This window comes from Salmo salar, unplaced genomic scaffold, assembly GCF_965601325.2.
Source record: "Salmo salar unplaced genomic scaffold, fSalSal1 ptg000136l, whole genome shotgun sequence".
In the NCBI taxonomy this organism is placed as follows: Eukaryota; Metazoa; Chordata; class Actinopteri; order Salmoniformes; family Salmonidae; genus Salmo; species Salmo salar.
Window position 1 is genome coordinate 1,722,582 of NW_027675321.1, and position 16,642 is coordinate 1,739,223.

Below are 16,642 nucleotides of genomic sequence, written 5' to 3' on the forward strand. Positions count from 1 at the left end.
TTGTCTGGTTTAGCATCCCAGATAAAGAAAATATTTTTTTGCTCATTGGATTTGAAAAACAAATCATCAGGAGTAGCAGGGGCATAAACCGAGATAAGACTAAGGAGTTAATCAGGGCATTTTTCCATAAATAGACAAGTATTTACCTCTCCATGGTTGCAGGATCTAATCTATTTATTTTTTCTGGTCATGTGACATTAACCTTGTTTATAGTGTTCTCTGCATGTTTGTTACAGATGATGTCTACTCTCTGCAGAATCACATGCTCTGTTGATGTAAAAAATAATAATTGTACCTTTATTTAACAAGGCAAGTCAGTTAAGAACAAATTCTTATTTACAATGACGGCCTAGGAACAGTGGGTTAACTGCCTTGTTCAGGGGCATAACAACATATTTTTACCTTGTCTGCTTGGGGATTCAATCTAGCAACCTTTCAGTTACTGGCCCAACACTCTAACCACTAGGCTACCTGCCACCCCTCCACTCTAACCACTAGGCTACCTGCCACCCCTCCACTCTAACCACTAGGCTACCTGCAGCCCCTCCACTCTAACAACTAGGCTACCTGCCACCCCTCCACTCTAACCACTAGGCTACCTGCCACCCCTCCACTCTAACCACTAGGCTACCTGCTGTCCCTCCACTCTAACCACTAGACTACCTGCCACCCCCTCCACTCTAACCACTAGGCTACCTGCCACCCCCTCCACTCTAACCACTAGGCTACCTGCCACCCCCTCCACTCTAACCACTAGACTACCTGCCACCCCCTCCACTCTAACCACTAGGCTACCTGCCACCCCCTCCACTCTAACCACTAGACTACCTGCCACCCCTCCACTCTAACCACTAGACTACCTGCCACCCCTCCACTCTAACCACTAGACTACCTGCCACCCCTCCACTGTAACCACTAGACTACCTGCCACCCCCAACACTCTAACCACTAGACTACCTGCCACCCCTCCACTCTAACCACTAGACTACCTGCCACCCCCTCCACTCTAACCACTAGGCTACCTGCCACCCCTCCACTCTAACCACTAGACTACCTGCCACCCCTCCACTCTAACCACTAGACTACCTGTCTCCCCTCCACTCTAACCACTAGACTACCTGCCACCCCTCCACTCTAACCACTAGGCTACCTGCCACCCCTCCACTCTAACCACTAGGCTACCTGCCACCCCCTCCACTCTAACCACTAGACTACCTGCCACCCCTCCACTCTAACCACTAGGCTACCTGCCACCCCCTCCACTCTAACCACTAGACTACCTGCCACCCCTCCACTCTAACCACTAGGCTACCTGCCACCCCTCCACTCTAACCACTAGGCTACCTGCCACCCCCTCCACTCTAACCACTAGGCTACCTGCCACCCCTCCACTCTAACCACTAGGCTACCTGCCACCCCCAACACTCTAACCACTAGGCTACCTGCCACCCCCTCCACTCTAACCACTAGGCTACCTGCCACCCCCTCCACTCTAACCAATAGGCTACCTGCCACCCCTCCACTCTAACCACTAGGCTACCTGCCACCCCCAACACTCTAACCACTAGGCTACCTGCCACCCCCTCCACTCTAACCACTAGGCTACCTGCCACCCCTCCACTGTAACCACTAGACTACCTGCCACCACTCCACTCTAACCACTAGACTACCTGTCTCCCCTCCACTCTAACCACTAGACTACCTGCCACCCCTCCACTCTAACCACTAGGCTACCTGCCACCCCTCCACACTAACCACTAGGCTACCTGCCACCCCCTCCACTCTAACCACTAGACTACCTGCCACCCCTCCACTCTAACCACTAGGGTACCTGCCACCCCCTCCACTCTAACCACTAGACTACCTGCCACCCCTCCACTCTAACCACTAGGCTACCTGCCACCCCTCCACTCTAACCACTAGGCTACCTGCCACCCCCTCCACTCTAACCACTAGGCTACCTGCCACCCCTCCACTCTAACCACTAGACTACCTGCCACCCCTCCACTCTAACCACTAGGCTACCTGCCACCCCTCCACTCTAACCACTAGGCTACCTGCCACCCCCTCCACTCTAACCACTAGGCTACCTGCCAACCCTCCACTCTAACCACTAGGCTACCTGCCACCCCTCCACTCTAACCACTAGGCTACCTTCCACCCCTCCACTCTAACCACTAGGCTACCTGCCACCGCTCCACTCTAACCACTAGGCTACCTGCCACCCCTCCACTCTAACCACTAGACTACCTGCCACCCCCTCCACTCTAACCACTAGGCTACCTGCCACCCCTCCACTCTAACCACTAGACTACCTGCCACCCCCTCCACTCTAACCACTAGGCTACCTGCCACCCCTCCACTCTAACCACTAGACTACCTGCCACCCCTCCACTCTAACCACTAGACTACCTGCCACCCCCTCCACTCTAACCACTAGACTACCTGCCACCCCCAACACTCTAACCACTAGGCTACCTGCCACCCCTCCACTCTAACCACTAGACTACCTGCCACCGCTCCACTCTAACCACTAGACTACCTGCCACCCCCAACACTCTAACCACTAGACTACCTGCCACCCCCAACACTCTAACCACTAGGCTACCTGCCACCCCTCCACTCGAACCACTAGACTACCTGCCACCCCCTCCACTCTAACCACTAGGCTACCTGCCACCCCTCCACTCTAACCACTAGACTACCTGCCACCCCCTCCACTCTAACCACTAGGCTACCTGCCACCCCTCCACTCTAACCACTAGACTACCTGCCACCCCTCCACTCTAACCACTAGACTACCTGCCACCCCCTCCACTCTAACCACTAGACTACCTGCCACCCCCAACACTCTAACCACTAGGCTACCTGCCACCCCTCCACTCTAACCACTAGACTACCTGCCACCGCTCCACTCTAACCACTAGACTACCTGCCACCCCCAACACTCTAACCACTAGACTACCTGCCACCCCTCCACTCTAACCACTAGGCTACCTGCCACCCCTCCACTCTAACCACTAGTCTACCTGCCACCCCTCCACTCTAACCACTAGACTACCTGCCACCGCTCCACTCTAACCACTAGACTACCTGCCACCCCTCCACTCTAACCACTAGACTACCTGCCACCGCTCCACTCTAACCACTAGACTACCTGCCACCCCCAACACTCTAACCACTACACTACCTGCCACCCCTCCACTCTAACCACTAGGCTACCTGCCACCCCCTCCACTCTAACCACTAGGCTACCTGCCACCCCTCCACTCTAACCACTAGGCTACCTGCCACCCCCTCCACTCTAACCACTAGGCTACCTGCCACCCCTCCACTCTAACCACTAGACTACCTGCCACCCCCTCCACTCTAACCACTAGGCTACCTGCCACCCCTCCACTCTAACCACTAGACTACCTGCCACCCCCTCCACTCTAACCACTAGGCTACCTGCCACCCCTCCACTCTAACCACTAGACTACCTGCCACCCCTCCACTCTAACCACTAGACTACCTGCCACCCCCTCCACTCTAACCACTAGACTACCTGCCACCCCCAACACTCTAACCACTAGGCTACCTGCCACCCCTCCACTCTAACCACTAGACTACCTGCCACCGCTCCACTCTAACCACTAGACTACCTGCCACCCCCAACACTCTAACCACTAGACTACCTGCCACCCCTCCACTCTAACCACTAGGCTACCTGCCACCCCTCCACTCTAACCACTAGTCTACCTGCCACCCCTCCACTCTAACCACTAGACTACCTGCCACCGCTCCACTCTAACCACTAGACTACCTGCCACCCCCAACACTCTAACCACTAGACTACCTGCCACCCCTCCACTCTAACCACTAGGCTACCTGCCACCCCTCCACTCTAACCACTAGGCTACCTGCCACCCCTCCACTCTAACCACTAGGCTACCTGCCACCCCTCCACTCTAACCACTAGGCTACCTGCCACCCCTCCACTCTAACCACTAGGCTACCTGCCACCCCCAACACTCTAACCACTAGGCTACCTTCCACCCCTCCACTCTAACCACTAGGCTACCTGCCACCGCTCCACTCTAACCACTAGGCTACCTGCCACCCCTCCACTCTAACCACTAGGCTACCTGCCACCCCTCCACTCTAACCACTAAGCTACCTGCCGCCCCTCCACTCTAACCACTAGGCTACCTGCCGCCCCTCCACTCTAACCACTAGGCTACCTGCCACCCCTCCACTCTAACCACTAGGCTACCTGCCACCCCCAACACTCTAACCACTAGGCTACCTGCCACCCCTCCACTCTAACCACTAGGCTACCTGCCACCATGCCCCCATCTGCCGAACCATAAATATTTTGTTGTATATTTTGTAACTGTAAGTGTTAACTCTTGAAACAGGTACTTCCTGGAACCATAAAGCAGTGATTGTGGTGTCTTTATGCTCATGGTCAGATTTCACTGTTCTAATATCATAATTTTTTACTAACATACATTTATAATGAGTAGTTAACATTATGTTTTACTAACCTACATTTATAATGAGTAATTAACATTATGTTTTACTAACCTACATTTATAATGAGTAATTAACATTATGTTTTACTAACATACATTTATAATGAGTAATTAACATTATGTTTTACTAACCTACATTTATAATGAGTAATTAACATTGTGTTTTACTAGCCTACATTTATAATGAGTAATTAACATTATGTTTTACTAACCTACATTTATAATGAGTAATTAACATTGTGTTTTACTAACCTACATTTATAATGAGTAATTAACATTATGTTTTACTAACCTACATTTATAATGAGTAATTAACATTATGTTTTACTAACCTACATTTATAATGAGTAATTAACATTGTGTTTTATTAACCTACATTTATAATGAGTAATTAACATTATGTTTTACTAACCTACATTTATAATGAGTAATTAACATTATGTTTTACTAGCCTATATTTATAATGAGTAATTAACATTATGTTTTACTAACCTACATTTATAATGAGTAATTAACATTATGTTTTACTAACCTACATTTATAATGAGTAATTAACATTATGTTTTACTAACCTACATTTATAATGAGTAATTAACATTATGTTTTACTAACCTACATTTATAATGAGTAATTAACATTATGTTTTACTAACCTACATTTATAATGAGTAATTAACATTATGTTTTACTAACCTACATTTATAATGAGTAATTAACATTATGTTTTACTAACCTACATTTATAATGAGTAATTAACATTATGTTTTACTAACCTACATTTATAATGAGTAATTAACATTATGTTTTACTAACCTACATTTATAATGAGTAATTAACATTATGTTTTACTAACCTACATTTATAATGAGTAATTAACATTATGTTTTACTAACCTACATTTATAATGAGTAATTAACATTATGTTTTACTAACCTACATTTATAATGAGTAATTAACATTATGTTTTACTAACCTACATTTATAATGAGTAATTAACATTATGTTTTACTAACCTACATTTATAATGAGTAATTAACATTATGTTTTACTAGCCTACATTTATAATGAGTAATTAACATTATGTTTTACTAACCTACATTTATAATGAGTAATTAACATTATGTTTTACTAACATACATTTATAATGAGTAATTAACATTATGTTTTACTAACCTTCATTTATAATGAGTAATTAACATTATGTTTTACTAACATACATTTATAATGAGTAATTAACATTGTTTATTCATTATTGTCATGACTTCCGCCGAAGTCGGTCCCTCTCCTTGTTCGGCGGTCGACGTCACCGGCCTTCTAGCCATCATTGATCCACTTTTCATTTTCCATTGGTTTTGTCTTGTCTTCCATCACACCTGGTTCCAATCCCATCAATGACATGTTGTGTATTTAACCCTCTGTTTCCCCTCATGTCCTTGTCGGAGATTGTTTGTTGTATGTAATGGTGCATTTATGCTCTGGTGTGCGACGGGTTTTCTACCCACTTCCTTTATTTTGTATATGTTGGTTTTCGGAATTTGCGAGCACTTATTAAACGATTCCGTTTATACCAAGTTCGTTCTCCTGCGCCTGACTTCCCTGCCACCAACACGCACGCTTTACAATATGTTTCACTAACATACATTTATAATGAGTAATTAACATTGTGTTTTATTCATTATGTGTTTTCTTTCCAGTACACATGATATTTTGCCACAGACACTCCATTTGATTACTTGATCGTAAGTGGTATTATGTCAAATGCAGAAAAGGTATTAATTTAGAATTTACAGATTCTCGAAATGAGCAATTGGAAATGCATTGTGACTGTTCTCGTCCTTCAGCCTGATATACCTGGTCTGAGGAGATGGTGGTGTGTGGTCCTTCAGCCTGGTCTGAGGAGATGGTGGTGTGTGGTCCTTCAGCCTGGTCTGAGGAGATGGTGGTGTCTGGTCCTTCAGCCTGGTCTGAGGAGATGGGGGTGTCTGGTCCTTCAGCCTGGTCTGAGGAGATGGTGGTGTCTGGTCCTTCAGCCTGGTCTGAGGAGATGGTGGTGTCTGGTCCTTCAGCCTGGTCTGAGGAGATGGTGGTGTCTGGTCCTTCAGCCTGGTCTGAGGAGATGGTGGTGTCTGGTCCTTCAGCCTGGTCTGAGGAGATGGTGGTGTCTGGTCCTTCAGCCTGGTCTGAGGAGATGGTGGTGTCTGGTCCTTCAGCCTGGTCTGAGGAGATGGTGGTGTCTGGTCCTTCTGGGGAACCTGGAGCTGGACAGGTACAATCTGTTATTTGAATAAAAGTCAATGTCTTTGGAAGATTATCCCAAGTGATATTTAATTTTGAAGTGTTGGTACTTTTTTCTGAAAATATCCAGGCATGGCAGAAGGCTTGTCCACTGGATAGACTAAGGCAAGGCTTTGTTAAGGGGGATCTCCAGCATAGATTATGAATTTAACGGAAAAAGGAGACGTGGAAGTCACCCATGTCAGTGTCATGTCATGAAGTTGGTCATTTCTGATAACGAAACCATTTGGAAAATATGACATTATGTCCTGTTCCCAAATGTACTAGTTAAAGGTTTTAGACTACAGTATGTTATACTGTAACTAAAATGGTTTTAGACTACAGTATGTTATAACTACAACTAAAATGGTGTCATGATTTTTACAAACAGCATCAAATATACACTACATGACCAAATGTATGTGGACACCTGCTCACCGACCATCTCATTCCAAAGTCAAGGGCATTAATATGGAGTTGGTCCCCCCTTTGGTGCTATAACAGCCGCCACTCTTCTGGGAAGGCTTTCCACTAGATGTTGGAACATTGCTGCGGGGACTTGATTCCATTCAGCCACAAGAGCATTAGGAAGGTCGGGCACTGATGTTGGGTGATTAGGCCTGGCTCGCAGTTGACGTTCCAATTCATCCCAAAGGTGTTCAACGGGGTTGAGGTCAGGGCTCTGTGAAAGACAGTCAATTTCTTCCACACCAATCTCGACAAACAATTTCTGTATGGACCTCGCGTTGTGCACAGGGACATTGTCAATCAGAAATAGGAATGGGCCTTCCCAAAATGTTGCCACAGTTGCCAGCACAGAATCATCTAGAATGTAATTGTATGTTGTAGCGTTACGATTTCCCTTCACTGGAACTAAGGAGACTAGCCCGAACCATGGAAAAACAGCCCCAGACCATTATTCCTCCTCCACCAAACTTTACAGTTGGCAGTATACGTTGGGGCAGGTAGGGTTCTCCTGGCATCCGCCAATCCCAGACGTGACAGTCGGACTGCCAGATGGTGAAGCGTGATTCATCACTCCAGAAAACACGCTTCAGCACTTGGCTGCCCCGTTCTGTGAGCTTGTGTGGCCTACCACTTCACGCTTGAGCCGTTGTTTCTCCAAGATGTTTCCACTCCACAATAACTGCATTTACAGTTGACCAGGGAATCTCTAGCAGGGCAGAAATGTGATGAACTGACTTTGTGGAAAGGTGGCATCCTATGATGGTGCCACGTTGAAAGTCACTGAGCATTCTACTGCTAATGTTTGTCTATGGAGATTGCATGGCTGTGTGCTCAATTTTATACACTTGTCAGCAACGGATGTGGCTGATATAGTCGAATCCACAAATTTGAAGGGGTGTCTACATACTTTTGTATATCTAGTGTGTGTGTATATATATATATATATATATATATATATATATATATTTTATTTTTTATTTTTATATATATATATATATATACACACACACTAGATATACAAAAGTATGTAGAACTGAGCATGTGCAGGCAGTCAAACCAAAGACACTCCTTCGATATAAAGTCGTTTTTGACTAAAATAATAACGTGTCAGTTTGTCTCTTTCACGAAGTTGGAGTAATAACATGTTGAAATACTTAAGACATTGGCTCCAATCTAGGTTTTGCCTTTAGATTTAGAGAAAATGTACAACTAAGGAGGAATTTTTCACTTCTGACTTCTCAAACCCCAAATCACAGCATCGGTCTACTTCCTACAGTCTGCTTCCCCAGCGGTCCCAGTAGACTCGGGATGTTGGTCTCTGGGTTTAGGAATTCTGTTATGTCATTTCCTCATGAAGTTGAAAGGAAGTTCGTGGGCTAATGCACGTACGAAATGGATGTTGAAACTGTGGCGCACATTTCTCGGCAACAGAAGTCGGGTAAAAGTATTGATTTGAAGGAAAGACGAGCAGACTGGTAAGTCTAGAAGCTACTTACACACTATTATAAAGTTAGGTCGTAGTCAGACATTTAATAGTCAAGAGTAGGTTTGATCTATGATCTCTTATCACCATGGGTGTAGTGCTGAGGAGCGCGAGGGAGCACTTTCAATTTGAGAATACAATAAACATTATTCTGATCAATTCTAAATAAATTATATTTAATTACCAGGTAAATGGTAACGTTACTGTTACAAAAAAAAAACTGATTTCTAATAAGATTTTAGCACGGTTAGCTGAAGCTGAATAGTCAGAAAAAATTGGAGGATGGATTTCATGCATCTTTTAAAACAGGGCTCCCGATCCTGTTCCTGGAGAGATACCATCCTGTAGGTTTTCATTCCTATTCAAAACTAGTCACCTGATTAAAATAATTATTTGGTTTATAAGATAAATCAGGTTAGTTACAGCTGTGGTTGGAGTGTAACCCTACCGGAGGGTAGTGCTCCAGGAACAGGGTTGGAGTGAGACCCTACCGGAGGGTAGCGCTCCAGGATCAAAGATCCCCCTCAGATCAATCATGTCCGTTTTAGCCCTTCTGTCTACATTCTCAGATACATTTAGAAAATAACAGATTGAAAGACAATAAATAGTCTACTGTTAGTGAATACAAATAATTGTGAGACATGGCCTTGTGTTGCTGTACTGTCTATAACTACCTTAACAAACAGTGACTTATTATTATTATTATTATTATTATTATTATTATTATTGTTGTTGTTCTGTCTATAACTACCTTAACAAACAGTGATTTATTATTATTATTATTATTGTTGTTGCTGTACTGTCTATAACTACCTTAACAAACAGTGACTTATTATTATTATTATTATTATTATTGTTGCTGCACTGTCTATAACTACCTTAACAAACAGTGACTTATTATTATTATTATTATTATTATTATTATTGTTGCTGCTGTACTGTCTATAACTACCTTAACAAACAGTGACTTATTATTATTATTATTATTATTATTATTATTGTTGTTGCTGCACTGTCTATAACTACCTTAACAAACAGTGACTTATTATTATTATTATTATTATTATTATTGTTATTGTTGCTGTACTGTCTAGAACTACTTTAACAAACAGTGACTTATTATTATTATTGACAGTTACCATGGAGATGTCATTTCACAACTACATGTTCACTTGATGCATTAAATCACCTGACTGTTTCTATGTCTGTTAGGAAATGTTTTATAGGAGATAATTAATTAATGATAACAATTGACATTAAAGAATTACTGTGTTGACCACAACCAACATGTTGGATCTCTGTTTAGTTGTCACTGTGTTAACCACAACCAACATGCTGGATCTCTGTTTAGTTGTCACTGTGTTAACCACAACCAACATGCTGGATCTCTGTTTAGTTGTCACTGTGTTAATCACAACCAACATGTTGGATCTCTGTTTAGTTGTTACTGTGTTAACCACAACCAACATGCTGGATCTCTGTTTAGTTGTCACTGTGTTAACCACAACCAACATGCTGGATCTCTGTTTAGTTGTCACTGTGTTAACCACAACCAACATGCTGGATCTCTGTTTAGTTGTCACTGTGTTAACCACAACCAACATGCTGGATCTCTGTTTAGTTGTCACTGTGTTAACCACAACCAACATGTTGGATCTCTGTTTAGTTGTCACTGTGTTAACTACAACCAACATGCTGGATCTCTGTTTAGTTGTCACTGTGTTAACCACAACCAACATGCTGGATCTCTGTTTAGTTGTCACTGTGTTGACCACAACCAACATGCCGGATCTCTGTTTAGTTGTCACTGTGTTAACCACAACCAACATGCTGGATCTCTGTTTAGTTGTCACTGTGTTGACCACAACCAACATGCTGGATCGCTGTTTAGTTGTCACTGTGTTAACCACAACCAACATGCTGGATCTCAGTTTAGTTGTCACTGTGTTAACCACAACCAACATGCTGGATCTCTGTTTAGTTGTCCCTGTGTTGACCACAACCAACATGCTGGATCTCTGTTTAGTTGTCACTGTGTTAACCACAACCATCATGCTGGATCTCTGTTTAGTTGTTACTGTGTTAACCACAACCAACATGTTGGATCTCTGTTTAGTTGTCACTGTGTTGACCACAACCAACATGCTGGATCTCTGTTTAGTTGTCACTGTGTTAACCACAACCAACATGCTGGATCTCTGTTTAGTTGTCACTGTGTTAACCACAACCAACATGTTGGATCTCTGTTTAGTTGTCACTGTGTTAACCACAACCAACATGCTGGATCTCTGTTTAGTTGTCACTGTGTTAACCACAACCAACATGCTGGATCTCTGTTTAGTTGTCACTGTGTTAACCACAACCAACATGCTGGATCTCTGTTTAGTTGTCACTGTGTTAACCACAACCATCATGCTGGATCTCTGTTTAGTTGTCACTGTGTTAACCACAACCAACATGCTGGATCTCTGTTTAGTTGTCACTGTGTTAACCACAACCAACATGCTGGATCTCTGTTTAGTTGTCACTGTGTTGACCACAACCAACATGCTGGATCTCTGTTTAGTTGTCACTGTGTTAACCACAACCAACATGCTGGATCTCTGTTTAGTTGTTACTGTGTTAACCACAACCATCATGCTGGATCTCTGTTTACAGGGGACAGTGCTCTAAAATGAGTCTCTCTGGGGAGAGAGAGGAGGGGGGCCCTGCCTCTAAAATGAGTCTCTCTGGGGAGAGAGTGGAGGGGGGCCCTGCCTCTAAAAGGAGTCTCTCTGGGGAGAGAGAGGAGGGGGGCCCTGCCTCTAAAAGGAGTCTCTCTGGGGAGAGAGAGGAGGGGGGCCCTGCCTCTAAAATGAGACTCTCTAGGGAACATGACACCAAAGCCAAGAGGTGAGATGACAATTTTTGAAATAATTATTAAGAGTTTATTTCCAAAATATTCACATTTGTTTTTTAATCAGAAATGGTTGTTTATGGGTACCTTCAATATTACTGTTCTCAGATTTTCAACTAATAGATTTTTGATGGGTATATATTTTTGTAATTATTATTATTATTATTATTACTGCATGTCCTCTTTTTGTTGTGATGTGATGTGGCCCATTTAAACAGCCAAAATGCTATTTTTAAAATTAGATTTTTTTTTTTACGACATCTTGTTTCTAAATGGCTGCTTGAAATTTGATATGCATCGAAATCTTCATTTGTAGGCATCGAATTGAGTGATTGCTGCTCAGGTTCACTGAGTTGCAAACCAAATGGACAGGTCTAGCTCATTGATTTGTAGCTCTGACTCAGTTGCTACCTCAGATTATGAGCCTATCAAGTGTGGTGAATGAGGTATGTAGTTCCCACAGAAGACCACAGGGAGGAGCAAGAGAGCTATAAACCCAGAATGTTTTATACCTTTAAAACCCGAAACCTAACAATCAATCTAATGTATTTATGAAGACCTTTTTACATCAGCAGATGTCACAAAGTGCTGTACAGAAACTCTAACCCTACGTATAACCTATTTTAGCCTTAACCCCTAACCCTGTTTCTAGGGTAGCGTAGAACACTTCTAGAAACTATTATAGTACTAAATAGCATTTTGATTATTTTGTTATTCAAAACCTGTATAAGCATTTTGCTTTTATTGTTTTGTTATTTTATTACATTTATTATTTATTATAAACAAGCCACATTCGTTTTATTTTTCAAAAATGTGGTTTGAACTGGGTGACCTAGTAATCTCTATTTGAAAGTGCAACAATTGGTGTAGGATAGGTGGGGCAGGTTTGAGACTGATCTAAGGAATTAATGGGAAAAATACACTTTATTTCTCAGCTGCCTCACCAATGTCCTTACGTGAATTAATAACTTTTAATTGGTAAATATTTCCAATAGATGGCAGCATAAGACCACGAAGCATCAGTTATAGGCTACAAGCAGCAATATGATTGACATAAAATAGCATGCAACCACTGACTATGTGTCCCATGATTTTCTAAAATGGTCACTCATTACTTTAGTTAGTTATATATCTCGTGTTAGGGCTGTGTTGCTTTTGGGAGAGCAACAAATAGTGATTATAGCAGGTATTGAACCCTGGGTAAATAATTACTAGTCAGACCCTCAACCTTAGTATAACATTACATGCATTATAAAAAGTAATCTTAATATCTGATATTGCGAGTAAACAACCTCGGAATAGAAAAGACAAGAGTGCATCTTCCAGCCCTCCAATCAATTACATCATTCAACCCTCCCGGTTAGTAAATTTACCTCAACATTTTACCTTTATATTAAATTTACCTCAACATTTGACCTTTAAATTAAATTTACCTCAACATGCCCATTGGCTGCGCGAGAAGACAAAGCAGGTCGATGCTGGTTGATGAATTAGAGAATGAATGTACTGGGAAAATATGTTTTTCTCGACCAGAGGTGACTGAATTAATGTTCAGGCTTAATGATAATCGTTATATTAATGAAGTGTAAAACATGAGCATAAAACAGGTCATAATAAACATGAATCATCGTTATATTACTTCACAGTAATGTGTTAAATGTTTTTTCAGTCCTTCCTCTTGTGTTAGCAGTGTGGAAAGGGACAGAAAGAAGCGCAGGGAGTGGTGGTGTATCCAGGGAGAAAACTAAACTAACCTTCTGAAATGTCATTGTGGTCTTATGCTTCCATCTATTGGAATTATTTAGCAACTGCAGTAGTACTGAAAAATGTGTTATTCCTTACTAAAGTAGTAATTACTCAGAATTACTAGTTAATTTTATCACTTACAATCATAAAATAACAACTTATACCATAACAAACAATTAAACTGACATAAACCAAAATCACTATATATGTAGTTATTTAGTTAATTACCAAATTGAGCCGGTCGGTCACATTTGAGAGTGAGGGAGATATATAGCATTTTGCATAAAAAAACATGATTTTTGTCTCTGAAATGAAACCATCAAGTGATAGATTTTAAACAAATCCTTGTCTGTGAGAGATGTAATAATTAATACATAATTTCTTTAAACAATAAAAGCTGCTTTCTGTAAAGTGATATATAGCGTTTTGTAATGAAACCAGTGACCAGTCTATGGATCCTCTTATAGACTTTAGAGAGGGAGACTTTTCTACTGAACAAAGGTAAGAAGAACTCATGGGTCATGGTCAGTGAGTTAAACAACACTGTCTCTAGTCATTTCTCCTCTCCCATTTTCACATTTCTTTTGGTTGTTTTCATAATCCATAGGCTAATCCTTTTGTCCATTTTCATAGTCCTAAAACAATATTAAACAAACACAATATTCCCTCCCTGTGTGTGTGTGTGTGTGTGTGTGTGTGTGTGTGGGTGTGTGTGTGTGTGTGTGTGTGTGTGTGTGTGTGTGTGTGTGTGTGTGTGTGTGTGTGTGTGTGTGTGTGTGTGTGTGTGTGTGTGTGTGTGTGTGTGTGTGTGTGTGTGTGTGTGTGCGCACTCCCTGGATGAAGAGATATAATCTCTATCCTGATTGCCTAGTCACTTTTACCCCTACCTACATGTACATATTACCTCAACTACCTGGTACCCCTGCACATTGACTCAGTACTGGTACTCCTTATAGCCTCATTATTACCTCAACTACCTGGTACCCCTGCACATTGACTCAGTACTGGTCCTCCTTATAGTCTCATTAATACCTCAACTACCTGGTACCCCTGCACATTGACTCAGTACTGGTACTCCTTATAGTCTCATTATTACCACAACTACCTGGTACCCCTGCACATTGACTCAGTACTGGTACTCCTTATAGTCTCATTATTATCTCAACTACCTGGTACCCCTGCACATTGACTCAGTACTGGTACTCCTTATAGTCTCATTATTACCTCAACTACCTGGTACCCCTGCACATTGACTCAGTACTGGTCCTCCTTATAGTCTCATTATTACCTCAACTACCTGGTACCCCTGCATATTGACTCAGTACTGGTACTCCTTATAGCCTCATACCTCTAACTATCCGTATAGCCTGATCTCTGAGAGTGAGACAGAAATATACTATTATTACTGTGTTAAACCTAGCAGTACTACTGATTTCTCTGACAGTGAGGCATATATATTATTACTGTATTAAACCTAGCAGTACTACTGATTTCTCTGAGAGGCAGATATATATTATTACTGTATTATACCTAGCAGTACTACTGATTTCTCTGAGAGGCAGATATATATTATTACTGTATTAAACCTAGCAGTACTACTGATTTCTCTGAGAGTGAGACAGATATATATTATTACTGTGTTAAACCTAGCAGTACTACTGATTTCTCTGAGAGGCAGATATATATTATTACTGTATTAAACCTAGCAGTATTACTGATTTCTCTGAGAGGCAGATATATATTATTACTGTGTTAAACCTAGCAGTACTACTGATTTCTCTGAGAGGCAGATATATATTATTACTGTATTAAACCTAGCAGTACTACTGATTTCTCTGAGAGGCAGATATATATTATTACTGTATTAAACCTAGCAGTACTACTGATTTCTCTGAGAGTGAGACAGATATATATTATTACTGTATTAAACCTAGCAGTACTACTGATTTCTCTGAGAGTGAGACAGATATATATTATTACTGTGTTAAACCTAGCAGTACTACTGATTTCTCTGAGAGGCAGATATATATTATTACTGTATTAAACCTAGCAGTACTACTGATTTCTCTGAGAGGCAGATATATATTATTACTGTGTTAAACCTAGCAGTACTACTGATTTCTCTGAGAGGCAGATATATATTATTACTGTATTAAACCTAGCAGTACTACTGATTTCTCTGAGAGGCAGATATATATTATTACTGTATTAAACCTAGCAGTACTACTGATTTCTCTGAGAGGCAGATATATATTATTACTGTATTAAACCTAGCAGTACTACTGATTTCTCTGAGAGGCAGATATATATTATTACTGTATTAAACCTAGCAGTACTACTGATTTCTCTGAGAGTGAGGCAGATATATATTATTACTGTATTAAACCTAGCAGTACTACTGATTTCTCTGAGAGTGAGGCAGATACATAGCATTATGCACAAAAAAGCATTTGTTTCTTAAATGAAACCATCAAGTGATAGATTTTAAACAAATAAATGTCTGTCATTGAACAACCCCATGCCATGATTAGATAGTGAAAAAACACACCAATCTCTTTCATAATGTCTTTAAGACATAAAAGCTAATTTCCGAACATTTCTGTAAAGTGATATGTTGCGTTTTGGAATGAAACTCTTCTTATGTTTCCCCATCTGAGATCAGAGTAGATGAGAGATGTAATGTTTTTCTCTGTTGTGTTGAAGTCCAATCAAGCAGGAGAGACCAGCCTCCCCTGTACCCAGCTGTGTGTCCATGAAGAGTGACCAGTCCATGGGTCATCCTATACATTTTAGGGAGGGAGACTTTTCTACTGAACAAAGGTAAGAAGAACTCATGGGTCATGGTCAGTGAGTTAAACAACACTGTCTCTAGTCATTTCTCCTCTCCCATTTTCCCATTTATTTTTGTTGTTTTCATAATCCACAGGCTAATACTTTAGTCCATTTTCATAGTCCTAAAACAATATTAAACAAACACAACATTCCCTCAGTGTGTGTGTGTGTGTGTGTGTGTGTGTGTGTGTGTGTGTGTGTGTGTGTGTGTGTGTGTGTGTGTGTGTGTGTGTGTGTGTGTGTGTGTGTGTGTGTGTGTGTGTGTGTGTGTGGTGTGTAATCTCATGTTTTGTCCACAGAAACCAACAGGAGAGATCAGAGTCAGAGATTCTCAGTGGTCAGTCTTCCCAGAGTCATCAAACAGACCTGGACTCTATATTCAGTGTATGTGGTCCTGTTATGTACATTTGTTTTTGTTTACCTCAAG

The 16,642-nt window shown here is 41.7% G+C and overlaps 1 long non-coding RNA gene across 1 annotated transcript; it reads left to right on the plus strand.

Annotated features, from left to right (window-relative positions):
- Positions 1 to 8,529: 8,529 nt before the first annotated feature.
- On the plus strand, positions 8,530 to 16,618 carry LOC145866952 (uncharacterized). The gene is made up of 4 exons (XR_014383178.1): positions 8,530 to 8,733; positions 11,400 to 11,633; positions 16,087 to 16,203; positions 16,515 to 16,618. It is a non-coding gene; the product is annotated as an uncharacterized LOC145866952 (long non-coding RNA).
- The last annotated feature ends 24 nt before the right edge of the window (positions 16,619 to 16,642 follow it).